The 13,685-nt window shown below is 39.8% G+C and overlaps 1 long non-coding RNA gene across 1 annotated transcript in view; it reads right to left on the reverse strand.

Annotated features, from left to right (window-relative positions):
* Positions 1–12,963, reverse strand: part of LOC137143075 (uncharacterized) — a 118,725-nt gene extending 105,762 nt beyond the window's left edge. Inside the window, exons 1-2 of the long non-coding RNA XR_010917101.1 lie at positions 12,637–12,963; positions 12,112–12,265 (exon numbers count right to left, since the gene is read on the reverse strand). This is a non-coding gene — a long non-coding RNA (uncharacterized lncRNA). The remainder of the gene's footprint in view (positions 1–12,111; positions 12,266–12,636) is intronic.
* Positions 12,964–13,685: the final 722 nt, after the last annotated feature.

The following is a 13,685-nucleotide window of genomic DNA, read 5'->3' on the forward strand; positions in this document are numbered from 1 at the left end:
ACAGGGATGACTGTCCCCTATTTATATACGAGATGTACAGTAGCCACAAATAGCTACAGTATAAGGTAGTTTAGAATACAATCCGCTTGTGCTGAGCCTAGCTTTTAACTGAACAACCAGTTCTCAATTTCTGAAGTGACATTTGCGGACAACAGAGAACCTTATGATGCGCTTGCAGCAGAACATAATACATGACAACTCTGAACACAAATGCATAAAAAGGTTTAAAATCCCTGTCTTCAGCAACACAAAGTTCACCAAGGAGAAAAAGCTGATACTATTGTGTTCAGATAAATAATGTATTTTATCCCATATTGTGAGAGAAGATTTTACAAAGTAAAATTCCACAGTGATGTACAAGTGAAGGCTAATCTTTATTTAAGAGAACCTTGCTTTGTAAAAAATAATAAGTACAGTGAGTGACATATGGGTCTGAAAAACCTTCCCTTTCCCGAATATGCAAATCCCCATCTGAAGGAAAAATGAGATCCAGATATTAAGTCTATGTTGTATCCCCAATGGTGTGCCATGACACTTTTAGTCCGGCATACAATTCTATTCTTGTATGCAAAATGGCATCTTCTATGAGGCGTGACCTCACACCATGGGCACAGCCAATCCTGGGGCATGCAATGCATACATTGCAAACACAGATGTCATGCCACCCTGTTTCCCCATCCCTCTAAACTGTGTACTGGAGTATGTGTGTGTCTCTTTACACTGTGATATCTTGGGGGCAGGGATTGCTCCTACTTCTGTCTGCAAAGTGTCTAGGACATAATAGATGCTATCATAGAAACTGCCATACTGGATCAGACCAGTGGTCCATCTTGTCCAGCATTCTGTCACTGATGATGACCAGTACCAGATGCTTCAGAGGAAAGTGCAAAGAGACAGAAAAAAAGCAAACACGACTCACACCCTCAACTCAGTGAGATAGGCAGGCATGACATAGCCTGCCTCATGCAAAGCTCTCTTCTAACCATTAATAGGTAGAAGCTGGCTTATGCTCTGAAGCATAAACCAGTAAATAATAAAAAGACATGAATTTCACAGCCAAACCCTTCTACTTATTTAGATGTGAGTTATTAGAGAGATCCAGAGCCAGAACTATCAAGGGGTAAATCAGGAGTGATGCCAGAGCAGCCAATGGAGTTTTAAAGGCCAAGAACACGTGTGAAATCAAAATCGGGCCCAGAAACTTTTGTTCTCTGAAGACACAATTGATTTGAACTTTCTGTATATTACTCTTCATGATCTGCTTATATAACAGTTGCCTGAGTTTGGTTTGTTATAGTTGTAATCTTCATAAACATTTCTGAACGACTATTTCAAGAGTTTTGGAGATGGTTTAGAGAGACAGCCAGCAGTTTTTCTGTCACATCTTTTGTAGAATTTAACTGCTAGACATATAAATGCTTTTCTTGTGTCAAAGAAGAAAGATTTGATGGAGAGTCCAGCTGCTTTGTTCCCCTTGTCAAAAGTGTCACTTTCTTTTCAGCTGTTACCAAATATCCCTGGTATTCTCATCATGGATTCCAACTCTTTTGCAAGCAACATTTTAAGATATATTTTTCCTCTCTCGCTACCTTTTTTGTTTTGGACTCAATCTTTAGTGGCATATCGCTTTCACCTCACTTTAGTTGAACAAATGAGTGGAGGAAGTTAAAAATGGCATCAGTTTTACATCTGTGTGTGTATGTGTATATATACATATAACAGACAAAAACATACATTAAGAGGACATTAAAAAGTAAGAATACAATTTGGTCAGGGAGGTCACAGATTCCATGATTTTCTGGGACCTCTGTGACTTCTGGGGCAGGGCTGGAGTAACTGTCACCCTCCAGGGCTGCCACCCAACAGCTGACTGGCAGCCAAGCCCCCCGTAGCCACCGAAGCAGTCCCCTTGGGACTGGAGCAGCAGCAAGTCCTAACAGCTCTATTTGTCCCGCACCTCCAATTTTTTTTTTTTTTTTTTTGTAAAAGTCAGGGATAGGTCACAGGCTTCCATGAATTTTTCTTTATTTCCTGCAACCTTTCCCTGAGTTTTGCTAAAAACATCTATGACAGAATCTTAACCTTATTAATAGGCATGCAAAGTCAAGCACCCAGAAGACTGGAAATGCCAGAATTAGGGTTGGATGTGAAACCCTTCGCATGCCCCTATCACAAGGCACTTCTTCAGCTACCCAGTGAGCTATGCTACCTAGCCTGTTTTCTCGGTCTCAGACACAAACACACCCAGGCAGTTTCCCTTTCATCCCATGTATTTAATTTTCAGTTTCAACACATAACAGAGCATACCACAACTATACAGCAGTAAGAAACTGCCACACAACTTGACTTTTCTCCCAAGCTCACCTCCTGAGCTTCCTGTGACTCCCACTTCTTCCCAGATATATATCCAAGCAGTTTCTGAGCCAATTGTCTCATTAGCCCAGCAATTACCACCCACTAGTCAATAATCCCCCCAACAGAAACTGGCTAATTGCTTCCAATTAAGCCTGCCTGTAGCCTTCCCTATGCTACAGCAACTTCATCAACCAGGTGCTGCAGCCAGCACTCTGTCACAGCCTCCACTGTGCACTGTATTATGATGAAGTCTTTAATTACATGATCATATATTCCCCACCTCCCATGGGACCCTTCTTCCTCCCCTCTGCACTCACCCACCCCTACCTTATCCAGTGCACATAGGCTCATGGAGCTAAAAACTGCTGTCTAGATGTTCAGCTTCTGGCTGGAGCCCAGACTCTGGGACCCCATGAGGGGGAGGGTTCAGAGCCAGGGTTCCAACCCAAGCATCTACACAGAAAATAAACAGCCCCACAACCCGGGCCCCATGAACTTGAGTCAGCTGCCATGAGCCAGCCATGGGTGTTTAATTGCTATGCAGACATACACTTGGCAACCTGAATTTGAAAGTTTTACCAGCTTGGAACACTTACAGAGAGAGGGAGAGATAAACGATGGGCCTCTGAGGCGCACATATAACCCAAACTGACCATTCCCTAGCTACTGAGCAATATTATTTTTTTTAAAAACCCATAGAAAAGCACTTGAAATTTATTTGACATTATGTCAGCATGTCTTTCGTCATGCATGGCATTCTGCAGGAATGTTTCTGAAATACTTGCATTTTTGTCCATTTGTGCACTCTAATACAAAACTGGTCCAAAAGGAAAATGTGCTTTACTATTATTAGCCTGCATTTTCAAAGTGACTCATGAGGCACCAGTTTTTGGGTGCCCAACTTGAGACAATGCAAGAGAGCCAGTTTTTAAAACGGACCCACAGTTTTAAAATCATGATCGTTTATGGTGTCCCAAGTTGGGCATCTAAAAACTGACACCTGGCAATCAGTAATCACTTTTGAAAAGTTAAGCCATTAATATTAATTCTTTGTATTGCAGTAGCACCCAGAGGCCCAAGCAAGGGTCAAGACCCTCATTAAGTGCTAAACAAACACAAAGGTAGAGAGTTCCTGGTCCAAGGTCTTACAATCTATAAAAGAAGATAAACAAAGGGAGCGGAGAAGCCTCTAACATATATGAAAAGTGGTCGGAGAAATAAGAGGCGCATGTTTGTTTGTTTCTTATTTTTTTGGTGCCCCAGCACAAACAAGATGAAACCATTGAACCCTTGAAACCCAAACATCATTAGACGTTCAAATGAGATCTCTTGAGGTTTCACAGGTTCACAGTTTTTTATCTTCCACACATTTTACTAATATTATATAATTAATCCGTGTGAGTTCGTCTCAGTAAGTAAATATTACCCCCATTTTACAGAGAAGAAAACTGAAACAAAAAGGACAACTTTGCAAGGTAACAGAATGTGCCTCTGCAAAAGACAAAACAATACATTTGAGACAAGAGAAAGGGACCGTAAGTCCCCTTACGATCCCTGCATGTTCCCATTCTTCTTCCTCCCCTAAGAAGGCAGGTGCCTACTTGCTCCCAGGTGCTGGCCTGTATATGCAAGAAGGTAGACGTGGAGACTGAAAAGGGAAGAAGACAGGTATAGGGCAGGGATGCTCCAACACAGTAATGAGACAAAAAAGCCTCCCTGTAGATGGTTCTAGCTTCTGGCAGTTTTCAGGAGTTCTACAAATATCCAGGAGCTTGGGGGATAAACCTGGCTGAATTTTGGGAGGGCCAAAGAGTGGACCATAACCCCTCCATTGTCAGAAAAGTGAAAAAGAAACTGGAAAATAATTCAGAATTCAAGAGAAAAGGACAGCCTTAGGAAGAACACCATCCTCACAGTTCTTTTGCTTTAGCTGTGGAGGGAACAGACTAGTTAATAGTATCCAGTATAATACAATATATTCAAGACACCAAGCAAGCAATGGTGTAGTGCATCTTTTTTTGTGTATGGCTTCAATTGCTTTGTAAGCCACTTCAGAGTCTTGCTTTGCAGAGAATGCCAATAATGAGTATAAACATTAAAAAAAAAGACTTTGGAGCACTTGTCTCCTCGGATTTTGCTGACAGAGTTTTAAAGTGGAACCTCCAAAGAGACAGTCAGGAGGACGTTCCAGACTCCTACATTTACACTTTGTGGAAGGAAGAAAGGTGGATGATAGTGTTTAAATGCACCACTTCATTTAACCTGCCCCAACTTTAGCGTACAAGATAACCAGTCAGTGAGCAGCTGTATCAGCAGCCGAGCTGGACACTAACAACAGGTCAGGTCCACTAATTCTGCCAAAACACAGAACAGTAAGTAGGGTCAGACTTCAGCAGTAATGACCAAGGAATCTCCAAGAGAACCTGCTGGGCTTGGTTATTTTCAACATTTGAAAACCAAAGATGCAGGGTTCAGGTCAGAAACTCCACTGCAAACTGAAGAGTTCCAGGATTGTGCAGCTCGGCTGTAAATGTTAGGCCAAATTATTGCAGCCTTTGTGATCTGTAAACCCCCTTGAGGAAACAATCACTTCAACATCAGACATTGTGCATTATATGCTCTGTAGCAATAATTGCAGATAGAGGTCAATATTGATAGAAGTCTGTCAGTCACACTATCCTAAATATACACCAGGACAGTACAGCAACTTGTGGTAATAGACATAAAAAAAACTCCACATATTTAGACGCATTTTTAAATTTGTCAAGAGGAAGAGACTTGATTACTCTGATATAGGCTGTTCCCTTAAATGAGCTTCTCAGTGTGTATTTGCTGTACAGAACACATGTTTAGCAACTTGCCATGGTATTTGAGTAGTTAATGAGGTCATCCTGAAGGAGTTATAAATGATATGTGGCTCTTAAATCACATTTTTTACACAAAGATCTCAATGCATTTTACATTATCCATTATTATAATTATTTTACAGATGGGAAAACTGAAGCATGGAAGGGTGAAGTGACTTCTCCAAGGTCATACCCAAGTCTCCTAGGTCCCAGTTCTTTGCCCTAGCCACTGGACCACACTGCCACCATATAATAATTCTATTGAAATAAGAGATATCTGGATTTGCACTAATGTAAATTATACCAATAAAGTGCTTTACATTAACAGGACTAAATTCTTAGTTATTACCATTCAGCCTGCTGAGAAGAATGTTTTCTGTAATTGTCCCATTGGAGGAATTCCACAATGATACGCTTTATTTTATTCCTCTGCTTCTTTTGTTCTTCAAGAAACTCTCTTTAATGTTTCCTATTTTCGAATTCCCAAATTTCTCAATGTGAAGCAACAATATAGTTTTTATACCAACTACTCATTGTTGGAGGCCCAGTACAATTTGAGTTGCTTGACCACTGTCCTACAGGCCTAGCAGAGCTTCAGTTGCTTGCTTGGCTATTCTGACCCCTGTAGCATGACATCTTCCAGTTGGCAGAGACTGAACAACAGTATAGATGTCTCAGTTTCTGCATAGCACGGCACATAGCAAGACAAAATACAGATACTGTATGCTTGCAGCTGCACATAGATAACAGTGATGGGAACAACAAGTTGTCCTTGAACGTCTGGGGTACACAGTTTTATTGCCAAGGGACATATTTTACTCCGCCCCTCCTATCACCAGATGTTGTTTTGACGACCCCAGTTATTATGGTGAGAATGGAATGTAGTTAAGGGTGGAAACCCAATGTAGGTAATTAGCATATATGATAATGAGAAAGATAATTAGGTGAAGGTTGTTTATGGAAGGGTATAAGTAGTCACCACTTAGATAAAGGGGGTGCTCCATCAACACCTGACTCCGTGGGAGGTGCTGCAGGTTGGACCAAAGGATCCACTGACTCCCTGGTGAGGCCCCTGAAGAAAGCCATTCCTGTACACAGCTTTCTGAGTGACTACTTAGCTCTCCAGGCTTAGTGAGTATGCTATATTGTAGTTAATTTTAGGCTTTGAATCTAACTAGTATATTTATAGAAAACCTTGCACATTAAACCTTATTGATCTGCAAATTGGGAGTACCATGTCTCACTGATATCCACACTGATCATAAAGTGTTCAGAATCAACCCCCATGAATTATGATGCTACAAATTGGCAGAAATTTTCAGCATGTTGAGAGATACAAATTTCCTAGGTATTTGGAATAAATCCATATAAACCAGAATAGCCTACCAAATGGAAGGTGTTTAATATATCTATGATGTTTCTGACTACAATAAATCTCCATTAATTTATTTCTACTTCAAGAAACAAGAAATGGGGTGTTTCAGATCAAGCAGTTTAAGAATACTTTTTGGAAGCAGTATACTTTTTGGAAGCAGGATTAAAATACTAATATGAATATATATATATTGCTAGAGGTGCAATCATTTGCCATCTGTTTAATATGTTTTTATTGGGGAATACATTCCTTTTACTGCACAGTGATATTAGATCCTTTGTCTGTGGCCCTTCTGAGACAATTTCCCCACAAATTGTTCTATTGAGAAGCAGAGTTTGTTTCCTATGGAACAGGCTGCAGGACCCGCCCACGATCCCCACCGATTTGCAGAAGAGCAGAACGATCCGTGCAGATGTACACAATGCTTTTCTGCCATGCTTAGAGTTCCAGCATGTTTCCTTCTATAATTCCCTGGAAATATACTCAAATGGTACCCTTTGCCTCCCATAAGTCCCTTTTACCCTATGCTTCCTGCAACTTCATGCCTGTTATTTATAATTGGTCCCTTGCAGAAGGCTTTATTGTGAGTGGGGAAGAATGTCATCACAGCACCGGCCAATCTGCATTTCAACCATTGTCAGGTTATACACAGAACAACAATTTCCATAGAAAATTTCACATTCAAGAACTTTGCCAAGAACACGTCACTACTACCACAAGTTTAGTAGCATAGGTAGTAAAGTGCCTGAATACCTGTATGACACTTCAACATCCCTAGTAGTGAGATTCAGAGGTCTTGGAAACATTTCTAAACAGATTAATCTAATCATCACCCTTCCTTAAAGTTATGAGTGTGAGACAAATAGGCAAAACATTACGTTATTCAGCCCAGAAATTTAATTTCAGATATACTTATCTTTCTAATCTATAGTCCTGATTTTTGCCACTTCCCAGCTGAGTTTACCAAGACATGAAATTCAAATGACAGTATCTCAGCGCTAGAGCTGGTCAGCTATTTTCCAGTGAAATGATTTTTGTTGAAAATGCCAAGTCATCAGAACTGAAACTTTTCTTAGAAATGCATCTGTTTTGAAAAAAAAACCTCTCAGGTGTAGGATGCATTTTTTTTTTAAATGGGAAAAGGAAGAGGAAGAAGAAAAAAAAAAGCCTTCCTTCAGACTAACCAATTGCCTGGTAGTTAGGGCATTTGCTTCACAGGGGATGTAGGAGACCCAGGTTCAAATCCCTACTCCACCTGATTTGTTCTATTGGAGTTGTCTTAATTATGTATATAAAGTAACTATTCATTGGGGCCTGGGGAAGTCAGGAGCTTAAATACCTTTATAAATCTGACCTTTAGTCCCTGCTTCAAATTGGACAAAAGCAAGAACTTAAACCTCCCAAATCCCAACTGAGTGCCCTCACCACAGAACTATTGGATATTCTGGGATAGGTCTCTCTCTCAAGATTTGTATAGGTCTTTATTTCATGCTGATGCAGAATGAAAACAAGTTTAAAAAATTTTTACCAAATAGAATTCTTTTTTTCCAGTCAGCCCTATCCAGCACATCACAAATCTTTTTCTCTTGGGTCCCACATTTCATACCCACTTTTATTGCTCCTATACAGAGTATATAACGGCTTGTGTTGCATGTGATATAGCACTGGGGTGAAGGATCCTTAATTTTTTAAAATAAATATTTTCTGTTGTTTGGGTTGTTGTAGCTGCAGGTCCCTCAGACTCAGAATGATCAGTACAGTATCTAACTCCCAAATCAATGTGTAACCCTAGGAATCCATTATAGTGTTTTCCTCCCTGTGGAAACCTAAGTAATCACTGCTGTCACCAGGTGCCCATTAGAGATTTATTGGTTTTGCTTTGGCAGATGCTTTCAAGATAGACATTTTTGATACCAGTCTGTGTTTTATTTTTCTGGAAAACTGATTAGATTGTTTTAGATTTAGATAGATTTGTTTAGATCATAAAAGAGGGAAGACATCTTCTCAATATCCACATCCATCCATGCCTAATGATGGATGATAAATGAGACTTGATTTTTTATGTCCCAGCTTTTGTAGATCCAGCAGAAGTAGACACCACATGCTTGGATTGTCAGGAATCAGATAAAGAGGCTAAACCTAACAATTAGTCATCATGAATGCTAAACTCACATTTACAAAAAAACAAACAAACAAACAATAGATCACTCTTACTCTCAACCTGCTGCTGTGGGAAGTGTTCTTGTCTTATTTACTTTGGATGAGGATGATGTGGAATTAATAACAAAAATCAAATAAAAGTCTTTGCTAACTGTCTCATGGATGTGGTAGCTATATTTGCCCCTGGGCTCACCAAAAGATGATTTGGAGGGTCCCAATATATATTGAAGCTGAAAACAGAATAATCACAAAAAAACCAAAAGCAGCCTATAAACACTGATTTGTCTGTGGTAAGTGCGCTGAGAGTGTTGTACATGACAGATTCCTTCCTGAAATGGAACACTGCCTACAGTATGTGAGTTTGAAATGTATATTTTATTGACACACTGGCATTAAAACTAAGTTGTCACCATAACAAGAATAAACCCTGTTATGCTGGTCTAAGACTTGGTTTGAGTTTTGGGAGACCATTTGGGCCAGCTCCTCTTTTAGCTGAACTGGTTCACCAATCCCAACAGATGAGGGCTATCAAATATATTGCAAGCACAATACACATACATTTTTGGAACAAAGAAATAAGCTTATTTTGTCATTAGAAAAAAACAACAACAAACTCTTATGTTCGCTGATGTCTTTAATATTTTAATGTCAGGTTGGCTGTATAAAGGTTAAATTTCTGTAAACAGGAGTGAAAAGCATTGGGTTTGTCCAAGTCTCTGTGCTGTGAAGCATTTGACATTTGTGAAATAAAATGAATGTGACATCCTGAACACTTATTTGGCGGGTGCTGAGAGTTCCATAGTAACTGGAAAGTTGGTAAGAAATACAAAACTTATATAAACATAATCAGAAAGCTCAGTCTCTTTCTTCCTCTGACTGGTGGCATTCATAGAATCAGTATCTTCATTACTTTGAAAATTGCCAGATTAGTTCATGCTTTGTGTCATTGTTCCAAGACAGAAATATAGGATTATATGATGTGGTGGAAAGGGATTTCTCACATCTATGGCTTGAAATTACTTTTCTATCCATCTTTACTTATTTTAATTGAATCTTGAGACCACACTATTTTTGGAGCACTTCATTTTTTCCTGCAGCATATTTTTGTAATGCCTATTGCACATTGGTAAGAAATAGCTGTGAGAACTCATGCCTTTTACATAATATGAAGAAAAAACCAGTGTGCAGCAACCCAGCTGTCTTTAGCCTTTGCACAATTAAAAAAGGATTCCTACAAAACATGTGTGGTCCTTACTTGTCTAAAGAAGCTACACAGTGACTTTTACAGCTTTTACCACCATCTTTCCTGCTGACTTTAGGAATTTAGATAAAATGGATAAGATAGATGATTTACAATTCTCTTTCAAACTCCCAGTTTGGCAAAATCCATGCACAACTCCAACCCGACACCACTTTGAGCAGACCCATTCCCAATACACTGTATTTTATGAAAGCAACTGTCAATCTCTCTCTCTCTCAGAATTATTTTCTGCCCTTTCACAGGAGATCAGTAAAATCTCAATCTCTCTGCCTGCTGTAAGACAACTAACTTCATCATGCTATTTTCTGGAGACCTAGTCAGTCACAATTTCCTCCCTCTCCCACACAAACTTTCCCCTAACTTAACATTTCCCAAATTTCCAGTTCACATTAGCAGCACTGCCTGATCCAGATCCCACTCCCATCCTAAACCATCCTCTTCCTCCTCATCACAGGAAAATAGCTTTGACTTCTCGTTAGCTAACTTCACCCCTCTTTCATGGAAACAGATGTCTTCCTGATGTGTCACCTGTTTTAGATAGTTGCCCACTCCCTTTGATTAGAGTTTTAGCTTGAACTGTGAATCCAAACAATGGAAATATTAAGAAATACTAAGGGTTTCATCTTTTGAACAACTAAGTGACTTTTGACTGACAACGTCGTTTTCCTCTAATGTACGACACACAACAACTTGTTTATTCATGATTTTATAAGACATAATTTTTAGGGATCTCTTCTGGGGTCAAATTGTGTTGTCGTCATTTTATGGTACATAGCTTCCCAAAGCTGTCAACAAGTTTTAAAAGGGTATTTGTAAGGTTACTGACATGCAGTTAGCAACAATGGAGTGGGTAGTTGAAAAAAATCTTTTAATATCTGTATACTCAAACTTGTTGAAAGGAACATAGGTCATAATTGCTTACAATTATGCCCAGACATTACATGTATGGCATTGTTTTAAATAGTATTAGACAAACAATTCCATATGCACCCCTACATCAATTAGACTTTATGAATTTAGGCCCCAGTCCTGCAAAGTACTTAAGCACATGCTTAGCTTTAACCATGAGTAGTCTCACTGAAGTCAAAGGGAATACATGTTTGCTTAAAAGATGAACAAAAATGCTTTGCTGGATCAACACTTCTACTTGTTTGCCTTTCTATAATAGTCTTTCCTAGTATTTGAAGGATTTAGAAAATTTCCCATGATCTGAGACTGTGGAATATGAAAATAATGTACCCAAGGAAATCTTAAAGGAAGTTCTTCATCAGTATGGCGGGGGGAAATCAAAGCACTCAATTGATTCTTAAACCAGCAATAGTAAGTAGACTTGAGTTAGTAGAACAACATTAATTTTGACAGAAGGAAAGCTTCCTGATAGTACACACAAATTATAATCAGCAGAACGTGAATATCATAAACCATAAATGAAGAAGCAGACACCAGATCTGTTTTCTGAGTACTGAAACTACTTCTTTACAGCATCATATTTATCTTTATCCTGAAACTTGCAGTTCTTCCTTATACTTAGAAAGGGAAATTCCACAAGAACTGCAGTAAGTTCGTCTACTGTTAGTGGCAAGCATTGTTTTTAACAGCACTCAAAGTACTATTTCATCAGTCGGTGATGAGTGTTAACTGTCTACAAATTTCTCTGATGATTAAGATAGAACTGACTTTCTTATCCTCATCCACTCCCATCAACCTAGCTTGCATTACGTTTTTTCAAAGGTATGCACAAGGGTCCTAAAGCTGGATGGGTTATGCTCTGAAACCGTCTGCAGCGTATTGTCTGCAGCAACATAATCAATGTTCAAATAGTGAGGGGTCCCCCTCTCAAAATTAACAAACACCCAAAATAAACCTCCACCCAGAATTTCAGGGATCACTAAGTACCTTTCCTGGGTTCCCTTTATAGGCAGAACTTTCCCACATGCAAGCACTAAAAGTGTCTATAAAACAAGGAAAACTTTATTGGAAGAAAAGGGAATAACACAGCAACAATCTATCAATACAAATGATAAACAAACACTCCTCCAGAGTAACTTTGGCAGGAGTCTGTTAACTCCATTCCCCACCCACCAGTGTGAACATCTGTAAACACATAAACTTACCTTTAGGGCACCGTCTTGTGCTCAGATGCAGCATTGCAAGGAACTTTGCCTCTCACACTTCCTCTGGTGTTATGAGCACTCCCGCTCAGTCCCTTCTCCAGACTGCCTTATTGGGTCCTCTGTGGCACAGACCTCTGGCCAAGTCACAAGTTCCCTAAAGACATTCATTTCTAAACAAAAAGGTCCTTCACTGCTCCTGGTAAACAAGTCCTTCACTTCTCTGGGGCTTCTACCAAACTACCAGGCCTTCCTTGAGTCCCTTCCCATGAAGGAGGAACTCTCCCTAATTTTTCTCTCTGGGGCCTCCCTCTCCAGCTGAGCACTCTCTGCTCTTTATACAGCCTAGCTCCTACTACTCTAGCCATGAGGCAATCAGTTAATCAACCCCCAGGTCCAGAGCATAATAATTAGGTTCTCTCTGTTGCCTTACAGATGATGGGGATTAAGCTCCATCACAACTTTCAACAGGCAAATATCCCTTCACCATATTACTTTCCTTTTCCTCATCCATTAAACCCTACTCACAATTTGGCATCAGTAAATGGCATAGACCTGGAGTCCTGAGGAACAGTTCCTTGGGAAGTGCTGCCTGGTGCTGTCTAGAGGATCCACTACATAATCCAACAATAGTATTTCAATTTATTTAGTAGAATGGTCCTCTGCAGAGTTCATCCCATTCTGTTACTGTGCTTTATGGCTTCAGCAAGGAACTTTTCTGCATTTCATTCCATTGAGATACCCCCCCCTCTGTATCCTCTCTCCCAAAGAGTCCTCCCAACAGCACAGGCGCCTCAGTGGAAGAAAAACAATAGCATACAAAAAGCCTTGTGCAAAGTCTTTGCAAAGGGGAATACTTTTACTATAAGGCAAAAACTCTTCTCCCCCCCGGTCAATTCCACTACCCAATTCTGAATATGTGTACAGTTATGGTGACTTCAAAGGTGTCACCAGAGGAATTCTGGGTAGAAAGCATATGGAAATGAAGCTCTTTGTAGCCATAGTTCCACTGTTTACCAATAGATGGGAGCAGAAAGCTCCTTACGCTCTAAAGCTTCAAGGCACAGGGATTGCTTCCTTTTAGAAAGACCCCTCCAATCTTTTGTAATAAACAAAGGCATGAAATGCAAGTTGTACAAACACAAGCTATGACCATCCAAATTCAAAAACCCATCAAAATACAGGAAAGGCATGTAAACAAGCAAGCTCCCCAAAGGAAACAGACAGCATGTTCATTTGTTCAACAGACAAACATTTCTTTAAAGAAAATGAGAAGCTGACAAATAAAATAGATGGACTGTTGATGCGTGTAATAGGAAAATTGCTTAGTTACTAGAAAAAAAATTTCTTGTAGTACATAGGTCTACAGATCCTGCATTGGATCTACCACTGTGATGATGAGTGATATATCAATATAAAAACCTAAGATGAACAGAATTGTAACTCTGGGGGCAGAAGGAGACTTATGATTTACTATACCAGCACGGGGTTAAGTCTAGCTCATGGAAGAGCCCACCCAGCGCAAAGCTGAAATATACTTTATTTTATTGTGGTCTGGCAGGGTCAGCCTCTGCAGC

This window comes from Emydura macquarii, unplaced genomic scaffold, assembly GCF_026122565.2.
Source record: "Emydura macquarii macquarii isolate MOO-44397 ecotype Brisbane River unplaced genomic scaffold, CSIRO-AGI_Emac_v2 contig_3295, whole genome shotgun sequence".
NCBI classification, from domain to species: Eukaryota; Metazoa; Chordata; order Testudines; family Chelidae; genus Emydura; species Emydura macquarii.